General features: G+C 35.2%; 1 non-coding gene across 1 annotated transcript; it reads left to right on the top strand.

The window, feature by feature from the left end:
* Positions 1-14,163: 14,163 nt before the first annotated feature.
* TRNAG-GCC (transfer RNA glycine (anticodon GCC)) lies at positions 14,164-14,236 on the top strand. The gene has a single exon. It is a non-coding gene; the product is annotated as a tRNA-Gly (tRNA).
* Positions 14,237-14,627: the final 391 nt, after the last annotated feature.

Raw genomic sequence — 14,627 nt, forward strand, 5'->3', positions numbered from 1 at the left:
GTGCGAACTGCAATTCTGCCTTTACCATACCGAGGACCGAGGACCGAGGACCACCTCGCGACCGGCGTGTATCTACCCTCTCTCTCATATTGGCGGCCTCCGTGGTGTAGTGGTCAAGACGCTTGACTCACGCACGGAAGGTTCCGGGTTCGATTCCCCGGTGAGAACACAAAAATTAAAATGTGATTTTTCTCAAGCCTGGTTGTTCTGTAGTGTAATTCACCACTGTAATTGGGCCTCCTGGCCTGTTGTGGTGCAAAAAAAATAAAATGAAATGAAAATGAAATTACGTCGAACTCATCTGTTGAAGTTCAGATACGTCCCTCCACTACTTCAGATGCGCCACCCGAAGATTAGAATTTTAATATTCTTAGCTCATGTACGTAGAAATCTTTATAGCCGCTATAGAATTTCTACATGACCCACACATTCCAAATAAACATGATTTAAGATCGGCTCCTACAGCAAAGGGAAAATACACCATCGTCACACTTGTACCTTTTTTTAAAAGCAATCACCAGGCTTATAATAGATTGGTATTGTGGCAATTTGACATACCTACATATGTATATAATACTTAACCTAAAATCTTAGAATTTACTGAAATGGACAGTAAGAATAGGCGTGGCATGATCTCGGCAGACATGGCAAGTGTGCCATCTCAAGTCAGGAACAACAGAACCTTAGCAACCGATGCACTCTATTGAGCAAACGCTCTGTCATAGAAGTCCGAAACTGCAATGTGAACTGACTACTACTGCGTGAGATGATACATACACGTCTATCCTGACATATTCCTACCTTCTTCTACATTCATACATCTTGTCATTTTTTTTTTTATTTAAAAGAAATATTTGCGTTCTTATGATTTACCCAAATATCTAATTTTGATGGCCATTTTCAACGAGTTGTAAATAACTCACTATTAGAAAATGGTAATCAAGTTGGGGTAGAGTTGGATTCGAACCACATACCTTTAGTCCGTGAGTCCGAGGCACTAGCCACAGGACCACAACCCGATTATTTGATGCCCTTCGGTTGTGTCTGCTGCTCACATGACCATGCTTAAGAATTTGGTTTATCTGATCATGCCGCGTCTTTCGTGGTCGTCCTCGTCCTAAGTTACCATTTATTATCTACATAGATATCTGTTTTACCATTCTTTCGTCATCCGTTTGCTCTACCTGGCCGAACCAACTCAGTGATTGACAACCACGCTGATTGACAAACAAGTGACAACCGTAGCCTGATTGCATCATTTGTAACCCTGTCATACATTGATCTCGTGAACTTTCGTCTAAGAGAAAGCCCTTTGACAGCGTTCAATCTGCTATCATCCTTCTTCTTCCAGTTCCATGTTTCACTTCAATACGTAAATGTTGGGACTAAAGTATGCATTTTCTATAAAACATTTGGATAAATCAATAAATAAAAATCTAAATATTCGTCGCGTCACGTCAATTGGTTGACAAAATAAATAGTTTTACTTACGATCAGTTCATTGTCATCATCATTCCATGTCCGCTTTCTAGTCGGAGCATATGGCGCCCACGAAGATCCTCGAGGTTTATCTGTCGACTGCCAGCTACTGTGCATCCCCCCGAGTCAGGTTCGGGTCCCGTAGTTCTGACACGAATTGCCGACGAACAATCAGCTGTGGACGTCCACGACGTCGAGAACCTGATGCGTTGTAGTTAGACAAGCGCAGGCAAGGCTCTCGGGAGACATCTGGAGTACATGTTCTCTTGTTTCTTAATTCCTTACAAAATTATCAATTAAAATCAAATACAGTATAATTAACAATAGTGTATATATTAATTAATTTTGATTATTTATAAATGACATTTTTTCTGAAAATATCTTCATGAGCGCTGTATAATAAATAAATAACTTCGCACGTCTTGCATCTACAGACGGTCAGAAATTTAGCCCCAATTTACATTATTAAAAAGAAAAAAGTTTATAAAAATAGGAGTTAGATTACAATAAGTAATGCTATTACTGAGCACATGAACGGCTGGAGTTCTAGTCCCCATTTGCCAAATTTAGGTACTTGATAGTTGGAACTGTAAACAAATTCGTGATAAAGGTAAATGCTTCGCCCTACCTAACTAATCTGATATGAAATGTCATTTTTTGCCAACTTAATTGATCGCTTTCAGATCGCAGACACGTTATGTCGGTCCTTCGAACCCCCGTTCATCCCACATCAGTCCATAAATATATCAGTCCCACCTCCTACCCTCGGAAATTGGAGGTCTAATTTTTGTTCCAGAACCCAGCTCGTCACACCCGACACCCGACACCCGACCTATAGTTAAATATTTTTTTTAACTTACACTAAATGCGCTTTAATTTGAAATGAATTTATATTTAATTCCCTCGCCCTTTGAGTGATGGGCGACTATTATTTAGGGGTTAGTATAAACGTGAATAAGTATGGGATGGTATGTATATTCGTATATTGTATATCTTAGAACGATTTGAGGCGGATTTTTACTACCCCGCGGCGCTTTCCGGTATAGGGTCATTTGCAAATACACTGAAACCTCTTTTTTACACGAGGGATACGCTCCACACAGTACCGTGTAAAAAAAGTGTGCTAAAATAAGAACAATGCTTCGGTTCTTTGTATAAAATTCAACGAGGAAGTTCAACCCTACGGGGAATTGAATATAAAATTATTAAGTTTCTTTAAAAATATATAAAAAATGATTTTAATAAAAACGAACTACTTTACGTGACGTCACTAGTTCGTCGAAGTAATTTCCAAAAATACAAAACTCAGAAAAAATCGTCGCGGTGTCTGCCCTTCTTCGAATTTAAAATAAAAAAATACGATACGTATTTTATAACTCTTAACTTCCTCTTCCTAAAAACATATTATGGAGAAACAGTTTTTTTTTAAATAATTGTTTGAGAATTCTCATTTTAAATGTAGGCTTGCTGTTTACTACACTACCCTCCGTATGAAGAGTGCAGTATCTCAGTTAGACATATTTCGAAACAATGTTGTTTTTGCTCTAGTTTTAATACTATGCACGTCATCACTACATGCCATGTATCAGAAGAAAGGAAAAAACTGAGAGATTCGTTAAGTTTTCACATTAAGATTAATATTTTAATTTAAAAGATAATTTAAACTAAATTAAAGATAACTATAAACTAAAATCAAGTTACTGCGGTCTTGCTTCCTGGATTTCGTGGTTCCGGAAGGAGTATTGAATAAAAATCTTTTCTTCGTGATTCAGAATCTATTTTTAACAAAATGTCGTCTAAATGCAAGATACCGCGCTCTTCGTAAGAGCGGTAGTACAGTTGAATATATCTATGGTGTTAAAAAATACGTCCTAGTTACGAGCTAAGCGAATCATCGGAGACTTTGGTTATTTTTGATAATTTATTTTATCCACAATATATTTATTTAACATTTGTCGAGACACAAATCCCAACTCCACGGGACCGAAGTTCTGCTCTGAGTTGGGAGAATTCTGCGCAAAGTTCGTAAGCACTGTTAATAGATAGACTTGTGCGATTTGTTTTGCTTTATACATCAAATACTTTTCCCTGGACGTCAGCTGCTCTGAGACGTAGATAACCCGCTCAGTGGTTGGCGTTATTTCGAGAAAAGCGGTTTAAAAATGCAGACTCGTTTTTTTCTCCTTGCATGTTATTATCTATTTTTTAACCGCATAATGAATGTATCCCTGCTCGTTTTGTTTATTAATTCAACGATAATCGGTCCGGGATGAATCGGATTTTTAGGCCCCATTCTTTTTATTAAATGCTGTCTTTTGCAGAATCATGGAATTTTATGATACAAGTCTGTTTGTCATATATTTGAGTTAGATTTTCCATTTCATTTTCAGGACAATTTCGAAATTCTATTTTCGCTTCTGTGTTAGCGTATTCCGTTCTATGTATTTTTTTGTTTCTAACTTCTCTATTTTCTTTTTAAATGTGATGTTTTTGTATTCCAATAAAGTAAGTTTTTTGGTTTTTTCTTCTATCTGTGTGATTTTATTTCCTATATGATCATACTGTCCTGATGAAAACGTAATGAAAACTAGTATTTTTTTGTTTTGATGTGTAATTTCATCGTTTGATAATTTAGTTGTTTTTTGTAGAATGCTAATTAAGGTTTCTTTGAACTCATTTTATTGGCAAATATATTGTTTTCTCCGTTCGATATTTTTGCAAAACTTTAAAAAATTCGTGACACGGATTATTCATTATCACTATCATAATATTATATTACACGTCAAGTAAGTAAGATTGAGGCATAATTATAATATTATTACTATTACGCATTGCGTTTAATGATGTTTTTAGACCGCGTCATTTCGAATCCGTGTAAAACGAGGTTCCAAGTGTATACGACCCGAAATGTTATCCAGCGATCTTCCCAATCCGTTACATGCAATATTTATCAAACCTAAAATTGCATATCAATTACTTTGATTCTTTGATTTTAAATTGCATTATTACAGAGTACTTAGATAAATGTTTGGATCCATAATTATACACACCATTGATGTTTTAAAAACACGTTTAAAGTACCTACATATATTATATAATATGGTTTATTGATTGCATTCGGACATTTAGGTATATTTATTTATTTGACACTTTATATACACATACAATATATTAAATATATATACATATAAGGGCGGGCATATTGCCTTAAGGCGATTTCTTCCTACCTACCCAAACCGTTCAGTTTGAGAAAATTATAAATACATGGACATATTGAATCTTACAATTTTATACAAAAATTAAAAACAAATGTATATAAAAAAAAATTAACACTATACTATGAAGAAAGGAGAGGGGATGGGAAGGAAAGAAGAAGGATAAAGAAACAATTTAAATATTTATAGGTATAGGTACCTACCTAATATTAATTTGTTTCTATCTGATTATTTTGTAAATTCTAATTATTTTTATAATGAACATGGATATTAAAAAACGTTTTTGTTAATTGACGAAAACGTTTTAAAAAAAACTTATTTCATAACTTTATTTTGTTTTAAATTTGAAAATCATGATATTCTAATTAATTTTTTTTCTTTAAAAAATATTATTTGACTCACATTTTTACTTAAAAATATTACCTGTAGATATTTATGTAGGTATATATTTTTTTACAACTTTATTTTGTTTTAAATTATTATGTGGATATTAAAAAATGTTTCAATTATTTAAAAAATCACAGCATTGCTTAAAATCATTATTGGTATCCAAAAATGTATTTATTAATTAGATATTATTCGATTCTCAGTTTAGTGTAAAATTATATTTGATGTTTTAAATTTATTATAAAAATTAGTGTTTTCTATTACTTGTAAATTTATACTAATAATTTACTTGTATAAGTTTTTTGTATAAGTGGGTACTCAATAATTTTAATTTAAAATATGTTATATATTTTTTTATTATATTGTTATTTTCATTTCAAATATATGATGAACAAGTTGGGTTCCTTTTTATCACAATTCACTATAAAATGCGCCTCTGTACAATACAACTACATATGTACATAATATACCTACCTATTTAAATTTATTAAATTAAAAATTACATTAATTCTGTGCACATATATACACTTAAGTTGATTTGCTTTTTATTAGAGGTATATTGTAAATTATTTAATAAGAAAATAGGTTGCTCTGAACTATCGAGTTTTATACATTTTCGTGTCCCACATAGACTAAGCAGACTTTGTTGTTTTTTTTCTGTCGGTATCATAATATAAATGATTCATCATCAGTTACGTACTGCAACGCAGTATTAATTGGCTAAAACTGATATGCATTTAGTAACCAAAAAACGTTTCTTTTTATTATACGTCAATGGCTAGATACTACTCTGTGACAATTAAAACGTATGAGTAGACATTTTTATTCGTTAAGTGCCTTATGCACCATTGACCACAAGAATATTGTTATAATAAAAACAAACAGATGATGGAAAAATGGTAAAACAGATATAAATGGGTAGAATAAATGATAACGTAGGACGAGGACGACCGAGAGAGACGTGGCATTATAGATAAACCAAAATCTAATGTCACAACTCACAACAGAAGGGCATGTCATTGATAAGATGTATGGATGTGGAAGGAGCTATGAATGCATGTCAGGATTCAGGATAGACGTGTGTGGCGGTCTATCCTCTCTGCCTACCTTTAGGTGGAAATAACGTGATGGTAGAAGTAGTAATTGATGGTAGTAGCTGATTTCTGAAAATCAGACGATCAATAAAATCGTGGGAGAGCGTAAATCTGAGTGAGGTATAATTGATAAGATTAAGAGAAGGGCATTTAAGATCGTTTGGTCATGTAGAACGAATGGATGACGAATAAATGATAAAACAAGTTTACATGAAGAAAATAAACGGTGACGTGAGACGAGGACGACCGAGGAAGACGTGGCATGATCGGATTAACCAAAATCTTAAGTCTGGTCATGTCAAAACCTGTCAGAATCGAACGATCGAATGTATAACAAGATGTATGAATGTGGAAGAAGATAGAAACGTATGCCAGAATAGACGTGTGTGGCGGTTCAATCTCTCTGCCTACCCTTACGAAGAAATGGCGTGATGGTAGCAGTAGTAGTAATATAGCTTGTATGTTTAAATTTATTTCAACAGAGAGGGAAAACATTTTTGAGAAGGGAATATGAAAGTCTAGGCATTTACAGGGCTTATGACCTGTCATCGGCTGGTTTAAGTGGCCACTTTACACACTGTGTAACATTCACCATTCTGCCCATGTTTGAACATCCACATTTCCTCAACTCTTCCATCTGTTGACTTTTGTGAAGTAAAAGAGCTGAAACCTTTATCACGCGGGTGAGAATCATCCGGCTGAACCAAATCCCCTACTGAAAACAATTTTCCAATTTTTATACTTCTTCTTTTACCAGGTAGTAATTCAACAATGTTTGATTATGTCCAAATGGCTTGCAGGCTGGCTGGAATGAGGAAAAAAAAGGAGGGAGGCCCTCATAAGCCCTGTAAATGCCTAGACTTCCATATTCCCTTCTCAAAAATGTGTTCCCTCTCTTTAATTTAAATTAAATTAAATTTAAATATGAACAACTCCCTAGGGAGGAAATCCAGCCAGTCTGCAAGCATTTGGACATAATACATCCATTATTCTTTTTTTTTTTGCACCACAACAGGCTAGGAGGCCTAATTACAGTGGTGAATTACATCACAGAGCACGCAGGCTTGAGAAAAATCACATTTAAATTTTTGTGTTCTTACCGGGAATCGAACCCGGAACCTTCCGTGCGTGAATCAAGCGTCTTGACCACTACACCACGGAGGCCAAAAAAATCAAACATCGTAGTTTGTATGTTCCCAATAATTATACTAGAGCGAGATCTCACTCGCCGTTTTACACACCCAGGAGCCGTACAAATGCAAGTCAGAATTCACCAATTAATTTGGCAATTCGCTTGCTGAATACGGCTTCTGCGGATAATACGGATTTTTTTCTGTACATATCGGCAGTTTAGCAGTTATCAGCTTTCTGTTAATTAACTTCTAACTTATATTTACAATCTGCACATGTGGGTAAAGCAGACCGTTAAATAATGCAGACTACAATTGTCAAATAAATAAATAATAAATAAATGATAGTATTCTATCGGAGGACGTACCAGAATTTCTTGTTATTTTGCTGACAACGCTGCGCTATTGGGAAAAATACATTTTGTCAAAAAGTTAACAGTTCCTTATTACTCCGTGGGTATTATTATATAAGTATATATATATATATATTGTAATGTACGGAATATGGAATAGGCACAAAACTAAGTATAGAACCGGCGATTCTCAAAATGTGCGCGCGCACTTCTCAAGGCGCGGGAAAAGGAAAAAATACTGCTTCAAAGTTACTGTTATCTCGGTATATCCTCTTCAGGAACACGGCCCATGAAGTGCGGAGATCCCGTCCCCGCCGGCGCGGGGCGGGGAGCCCGATACTTCCTCGGCGCGGCATCCCCCCTCCTTTCTATTGTTACGTACGAGCCAAAAAGTTCCACACCGAAAACAACTGGAACTTCCACCTCGGGCGCAAAATTCAAACGCACTTTTCTCCGCGACTCCGCGAGGCAGCGGCGCCGAGTCGGCACGAAATACGCAGAAAAAAATCCCCGATTTTTCGATACTAGTATCTTGCTTCTCCTCGGCGCGGTTTGCCGCAATTTTTGCTGTAAAAACAAGGAATGTTCCATCTCACGCGGCCATTTTATTTGCGCTACATTTTGGAGCGACGCGCCAGAAAGTAGAGAGTGGGGTCCCTAGGAGCGGTGGGTGGTATAATGCGATACTTGATGGTCCCCGAGCAACCCTTCGTCTTGTGTTCCGTCCCGCTCTCTCAGAGCGCTATCTCGTATATCTTGCGCCGCTGGATCCCAAACGGAGACGTCTCTGGCGCCGCCTTTTACGAATTTTATTAAGAACTGACACGCTTCAGTTAAATTCCCTTCGTAATTTCCTTTCAAACCGAAAACAAACGTTGAAAATAATTCGTGTAATTCGCCGTTAAATCCAATGAAGGTCATTTCGGGAATTCGAACGGATTTTTCCTCACATATTAATTTTGGGTCACGAAATTCTCAATAAAATCGTCGAAAGCCAAAAAGTTATTACGAAATGAATTTTACTTGGTTCAAAATTTTCTGATTACGCGAAATATAACACATAACTAACTTTTACATTATAACTTTTTTTTTTACATTTTGAGATATAATCTATTTATTTGGATTTTTCATATCGTGATCTGCGTGCAGATTTGTTTGACGTTAAATTACATGTTTACTTTAGCTTTATTGTATTAACAGTGTTATGTTTTATCTCTTAGACGAATGTGCGGGAAATCAATGCACGCCAGGGTTACGAATTATGAAATCAGACTAGAGTGCAAATCTGAGAAAGGTAAAAAATAGGATTAAAAAAGGGTCACTGAGACGATTTGTTACAGAATTAATGAATGACGAAAGAATGGCACCTTACTAAAGCTTCTGAGTTTTGGCAGTAAGTGCCTGAGGAGAATATTAGGTATAAGGTGATTTGCTTTTATAACTAACATTGACATCTGAAAACGGACGCAGGAGCCAAAAATATATAATGCCACAACATTGTTTGCATACGTACCTCGTTATCTTTTCATTTATACATATTATCATGCACGTTCACAGATTATTCCGACTTTTTCTGTCTCACAAAAATCATATAAATTTTAGCGTTTAACGTATATAAATTGAAAACTTAATGGCAATTAAATCACTAAAAGTTTAATATAAATGCAAGTTTGAATTTTTTAAAATGATTAATCCAAATTTGTAAAAAATAACCTCACCTTTACAAATTGACTACACATTTTAATTAAATTTTTTTTAAAGCGATAAAGCAAAAAATATATATTTAGTCACCTTTTACTTTGTAGCACTTAATGATTAAATATTTTAAAAACAAAAACATTGTTATTTGAGTTACTCACGATTATTCTATTTAACAAAAATGTTTATTTTATGATAGGAATATAATTTTATGTAAATGCCTATATCATGTTGCAGATTTTGTGGATATCGTTGGTTTTTTTACATATTTCGAACAAATATGAAAAACATTTTAGAGAAGGTAATGTCTAGGCCTCTACTTCATCTCTGTTGTAATATGATTAAATAACATGATCCCTAGAGGTTTGAATTCAGTCCTTGTCTACAAAAATTTGGACAAACTCAAAACATTGTTGTTGGTATTTGAGTCAAAATTACCTTTTTTCTCTTTGTCTCCCACTCACTTCAAAGGGTACAGTACAAACGGCTTGTGTATTGTAGTCACTGCAAAACGCTGCTCCAGTATATGTTAAAAAATAATTTATCCCGGGTGAACTAGCTGTCAGACATCTTACGCTCAAATCAGCTACAGGAAAAGTCATTTTGTACGCAACCAGCGCACTTAATTCGATGAACGCTCATTTTCGGCTGTGGATCCTATGGCATTGGATGTTTTTAGCTGAAAGTGAGAGTGAAATGATGTTTCGGAAAAAAACTTTTTAAAAAACCACCTGTTTAATTTGAATAAATCCATAATATGAAGCGACAAAATATATCATAAAGTTAAACTAAATTCAATATTGCCCATTATCACTTTTGTTAAACTCCCTTGAGGTATTATATTTCTAAAACGGCGTTTCATAAATTATCCAAAATAATAATAATCACGTAAAAAACATCACAATTGATGATTGTTTTTTTTGTTTTTTAATTCGATAGCCGTCCATGGATAAACTCATAAAAAATCATTAGAATAAGCTGATATTCTGCTCATTTTAATAAAGACTTTTTAATAATTTAAAGAAAACAAGAACCTTCTAAGTATTCACGCCCCACAGTATGGGAATGCGAGACTCGCGTACTATTGTCGTCCCTTTTATACCCACTTGCTTCCTCAATGCGCCCGTCATACATTCGTCCTGCTCGCACTTGCACACCAGCCCTGGTGCTTGTTTTTTACTCCCCAGACAGTAAACTATACTTTGTCAAAATGCTGCAAGTAAAAATAAACCTTATGTTTTTTTTGTTTTTCACCAAATTACGTAGATATTAAATACTTGTGTTTAATTCTTGATCAAAAGATTAAAAAAATATTTGGTGCAATAGGCAATGTACGACAGGCCCAATGCCACAATAGTCACTAGTTAGCATGAAAAGTAATTGTTATTATATATATATATATTTGATTTGATAATTTCTATAGCGCCGTTTTTGTGAAAACCACCTCAAGGGCGCTGTACAATAAATAAATATCCCACACGTCTTGAAGCTACAGAGCGCATGGACGGTTGGGATTCTTGTTCCTCGTCTCCAATTATGATATAAGGGAGCTAGATTACAGCACGTCTTGCAGCTACAGAGCGCATAGACCATAAGAATCTAGCCCATATTTACATTTTTATTTTTTTATTAGACATAAAGTTTACAGATTAAGTAATTTAAAAAAAAAATGAAAAACAAATTTATAAAAATACAAGTTAGTTTACAACAAGTCTTGCAGCTACTGAGCGCATGAATAAAAATTAGAAAAAAAATCTTTATTACTCAAAATAGTCTCCTTTTAGTTCTATCCCAGCCATGTTCAATAGCATCAAAACCCAGTTTATAATGAAAATCTTCGAACTCCCTAAAAATAGCCACTAACTAGCCGCGCCTTGCCGACACCACATCTTAATTTTTGGCAAATCTTTTACCACTTTTCTTAAGTTTAGAAAGATAAAATAATCTGAGGGGACTAAATCTGACGATTATGGTTCGTGAGGAGCAATTCTAAGTTTAACTGATTGATTATGGCCATCGCTATAACGGATGTGTGAACTGGTGTATTTTCTTGACGAAATGCGGCTGTTTTTTTATTGATTTCATCACTTTTTTGGTGTAATATTTTTGCATTAATATGCCCCGCTGGTGGTTGTTTTTTTTACATTAACAAAAACTATTCCATGCGCATCGGAAGAAACATGACTCCATAACCTTGCCAGCAGTTGGAACTGTCTGCGCCTTCTTTGGAGTCGATTTTCCCCTTGCAGTCCATTGTTTTAACTGTTCGTTTATCTCAGGTCCTCGGGTGTAAAGTAATGGACTCATGCTTCATCGTGATTATGAATCGACGCAAAAACTCCGCTTTATTACTGCGAAATATCGCCAAACACTCAATCGAAACATCCTCATGATAAAATAATGTTAGTCGAGCTTATAATATTGTTTAAAAAGTATTTTGTATCGTGTCGTTGCGCCGTTTTCCGTTCCTAACTTGACATGTCTAGGAGCAGTTTTTCCTTGCGATGGAGCGGGCGAGGGGAGCGGGGAAGGCGTGCGAGGAGTGATTAGAGGAGGGGGGTAACAAAAAGGCTGGATTTATATTTTTATTATTTATTTATTTTTATTCTCTGTACGTGCATAATATTTGCTGCAACTCTTGTCGGAGGCGCTATACACTATATCTATACAGTATACAGTATACATGGCGCGACGGGAGTATAGGCGAGGAGAGATAGCATCTCTGTAGGAATGAGTACCGCTACTCAGGATCACCACTTTGTATGAACATTGATCATTTACGAGCTCACAAAGTCGTGACGATGGCGCTATATCCCGATTTCTTACTCTCGTTTCAATCGGTTATATTTTATATGAAGACGAACATTTTTCTTCTGCCGAACTACCTATGGGATTGGATTCTGCTTATTTATTTATTTACTTGCACAAAAATACGAGATGTTTTGTGTTTTTTACTTTCGTGTTTATTAAAAAAAAACATTTATAATGCTTTTCCAAGTACCTACGCTGAGGTTCCTGGGGCGTGACCCAGATTAAAATGATATACTACTTAAAAATACGTCATTGTCTTTTTTTAATATTTGATATTAAAAAAAGTTATATAGAGGATTTTTTTTCAGGTTTGAAAAAATATATATTTATAACTAACCCAAGTATCAAATGGTATATATATGTACTTTTCAAGTGGTGACATAAAGTGTCAACAAAAATTAAACCGCTCTCATGTAAAGTTGAGGAAAATGACATGCGTCGTTGTTCTACGATCCCGACGATTTATTTACATATTTGCGTGTATAGTATAGACTATAATATAGGACATATAGTTTGAAGGTACATGGTAAAAATTGAGGGTATGGCCCATTTCACATGTATCGTGCCAATCCACCCGGCCCGGTAAAATTAGGGTGGGTCGATACTTTTTTTTTTCTCTCGCGGGTGAAAATTTTTCTAAAGAAAATCAAGTGGAGATTAGTCGACTTCATGGTGGTGCGTTCACCTACCAATTAATAAATAAAACAATTTTAAGAGTTAATTATTGCCCCATAAAAGTCATTCCACCCTAGGTTTTTTATCGGCCGGGTGGATTTTTTCTGCGATGTGAAAACGGGCTGTAACGTTTTCACATTAAGGACATATCGTAGGGTTTCTAGCGCAAGATAGTAACTACAAATTTTCGAAAAAAACAAGATGTCTTAAATAATAAAAATGGCATAAAATCATATATGTATGTTTAAAAGGTAATAAAAAGTACTTCGTAATTTATAAATGCAAAAAAAATGGTTTTATAATATTTAACACGCGGTTTTATTTGAATCGGTGATTTGGGGTGCGCTTTTAACTTGAAAAGTGCAATATGTCATATTATGTCCTTCCTTTTTTTCCTTTCTCGGCAAAGCACCCAAATTTGAGTAATGCATGTAATGTCATATGTCAAAACCAGTCAAAAGTAGTTACAAACTTGTGCCAGAAACCCGACGATTTTATGTATCTACATCTCCACCCATTAATGTTAACTCTAATATTTTTTTTAAATAACTTTTTACCATCCATCTCGTAGTTTAGTGGCCGGCGCGTCAGCCTGGCACCCTCGAGGTCCCGGGCTCGATTATTGGCAGGGTTGACCTAAAATAATCGTTTTAATGGTGGTTGGACACTGCGATATTTCACTGTCCCTGGAGCTCAATCACAGATGGCTATCGACATGCTAAAAAACGTGCTAAGTATTTGAGCGATCACCACGAACAATCATGAACACGCTGAAGTTAAAGCGGTCGCGTTGCAAAACGCCATAGATAAGTTCCTGTGCGAGATTCAACCAATCCTCTTGAACTGACCGAAGTTGAATTTCGTTTTGCAACGCGACCGCTTTAACTTCAGCGTGTTCATGATTGTTCGTGGTGATCGCTCAAATACTTAGCACGTTTTTTAGCATGTCGATAGCCATCTGTGATTGAGCTCCTGGACTGGCACGTGTAGCGCAAGACTGAGCACCTTACCTTTCATGTGACAAAAATTATCAAGATGCGCTGCGATCGGCGTGCCGATGAAGTGCCCTATGCATGCCCCTTTTTTAAACTTTAGTTGGGCAGAAATCGAAAAAGGACACTGCAATGCAAAATAAAAAGTAAAACACAGCTTAACAAAAAGAAAATAATAATTATGTTACACATTATTAGTACCTAATGTAGGTACCTACAAAAATAACAAATATTTTTATTAAAAAAAAAAACAATTGATTTATAAAGTAAGGAAAAAAATGTAAAAGTACGAAATGAAAAGAAAATGTTATTTAACACTTTTTTTATTCGGCCTCGTGGTGTAGTGGTCAGCGCGTTTGCCTGCCATGCAAAAGGTCTCGGGTTCGATTCCCGACGTGGTTGACGTGAAATATTTATTTAAAAAGGGGTTTTTACACTTCATTTTATAGTCCCTGGACCGGTACCCGAAGCGGACTGTGATCATTTTTACTTTATGCAATAAAAATTATCAAGATACACTGCGATCGGTGTAGCAATGCAGTGCCCTTTGCATCATTAGGTGCGAAAAGGGAATGAAGAAGAAGAAAGAAAATATCTTTTGGATTTTTTTTTTTTAAAAACATAAAAATCAAAATACAAATTATCAAGTCCTACTGAATTGCATTAAATGCAGTTCGTCAGCAAGTGCTTATAGTTAAGTTCTCATATATATATAATCTTATCTCTTAAACTCTATAACATTTAAAAACTCTTTTTACTATGGAAAAAAAAGAAAATTTGTATTCTCATGTAC

This window comes from Micrasema longulum, unplaced genomic scaffold, assembly GCF_059751315.1.
Source record: "Micrasema longulum isolate JH-2025_06_02 unplaced genomic scaffold, ASM5975131v1 h1tg001379l, whole genome shotgun sequence".
Classification (NCBI taxonomy): domain Eukaryota; kingdom Metazoa; phylum Arthropoda; class Insecta; order Trichoptera; family Brachycentridae; genus Micrasema; species Micrasema longulum.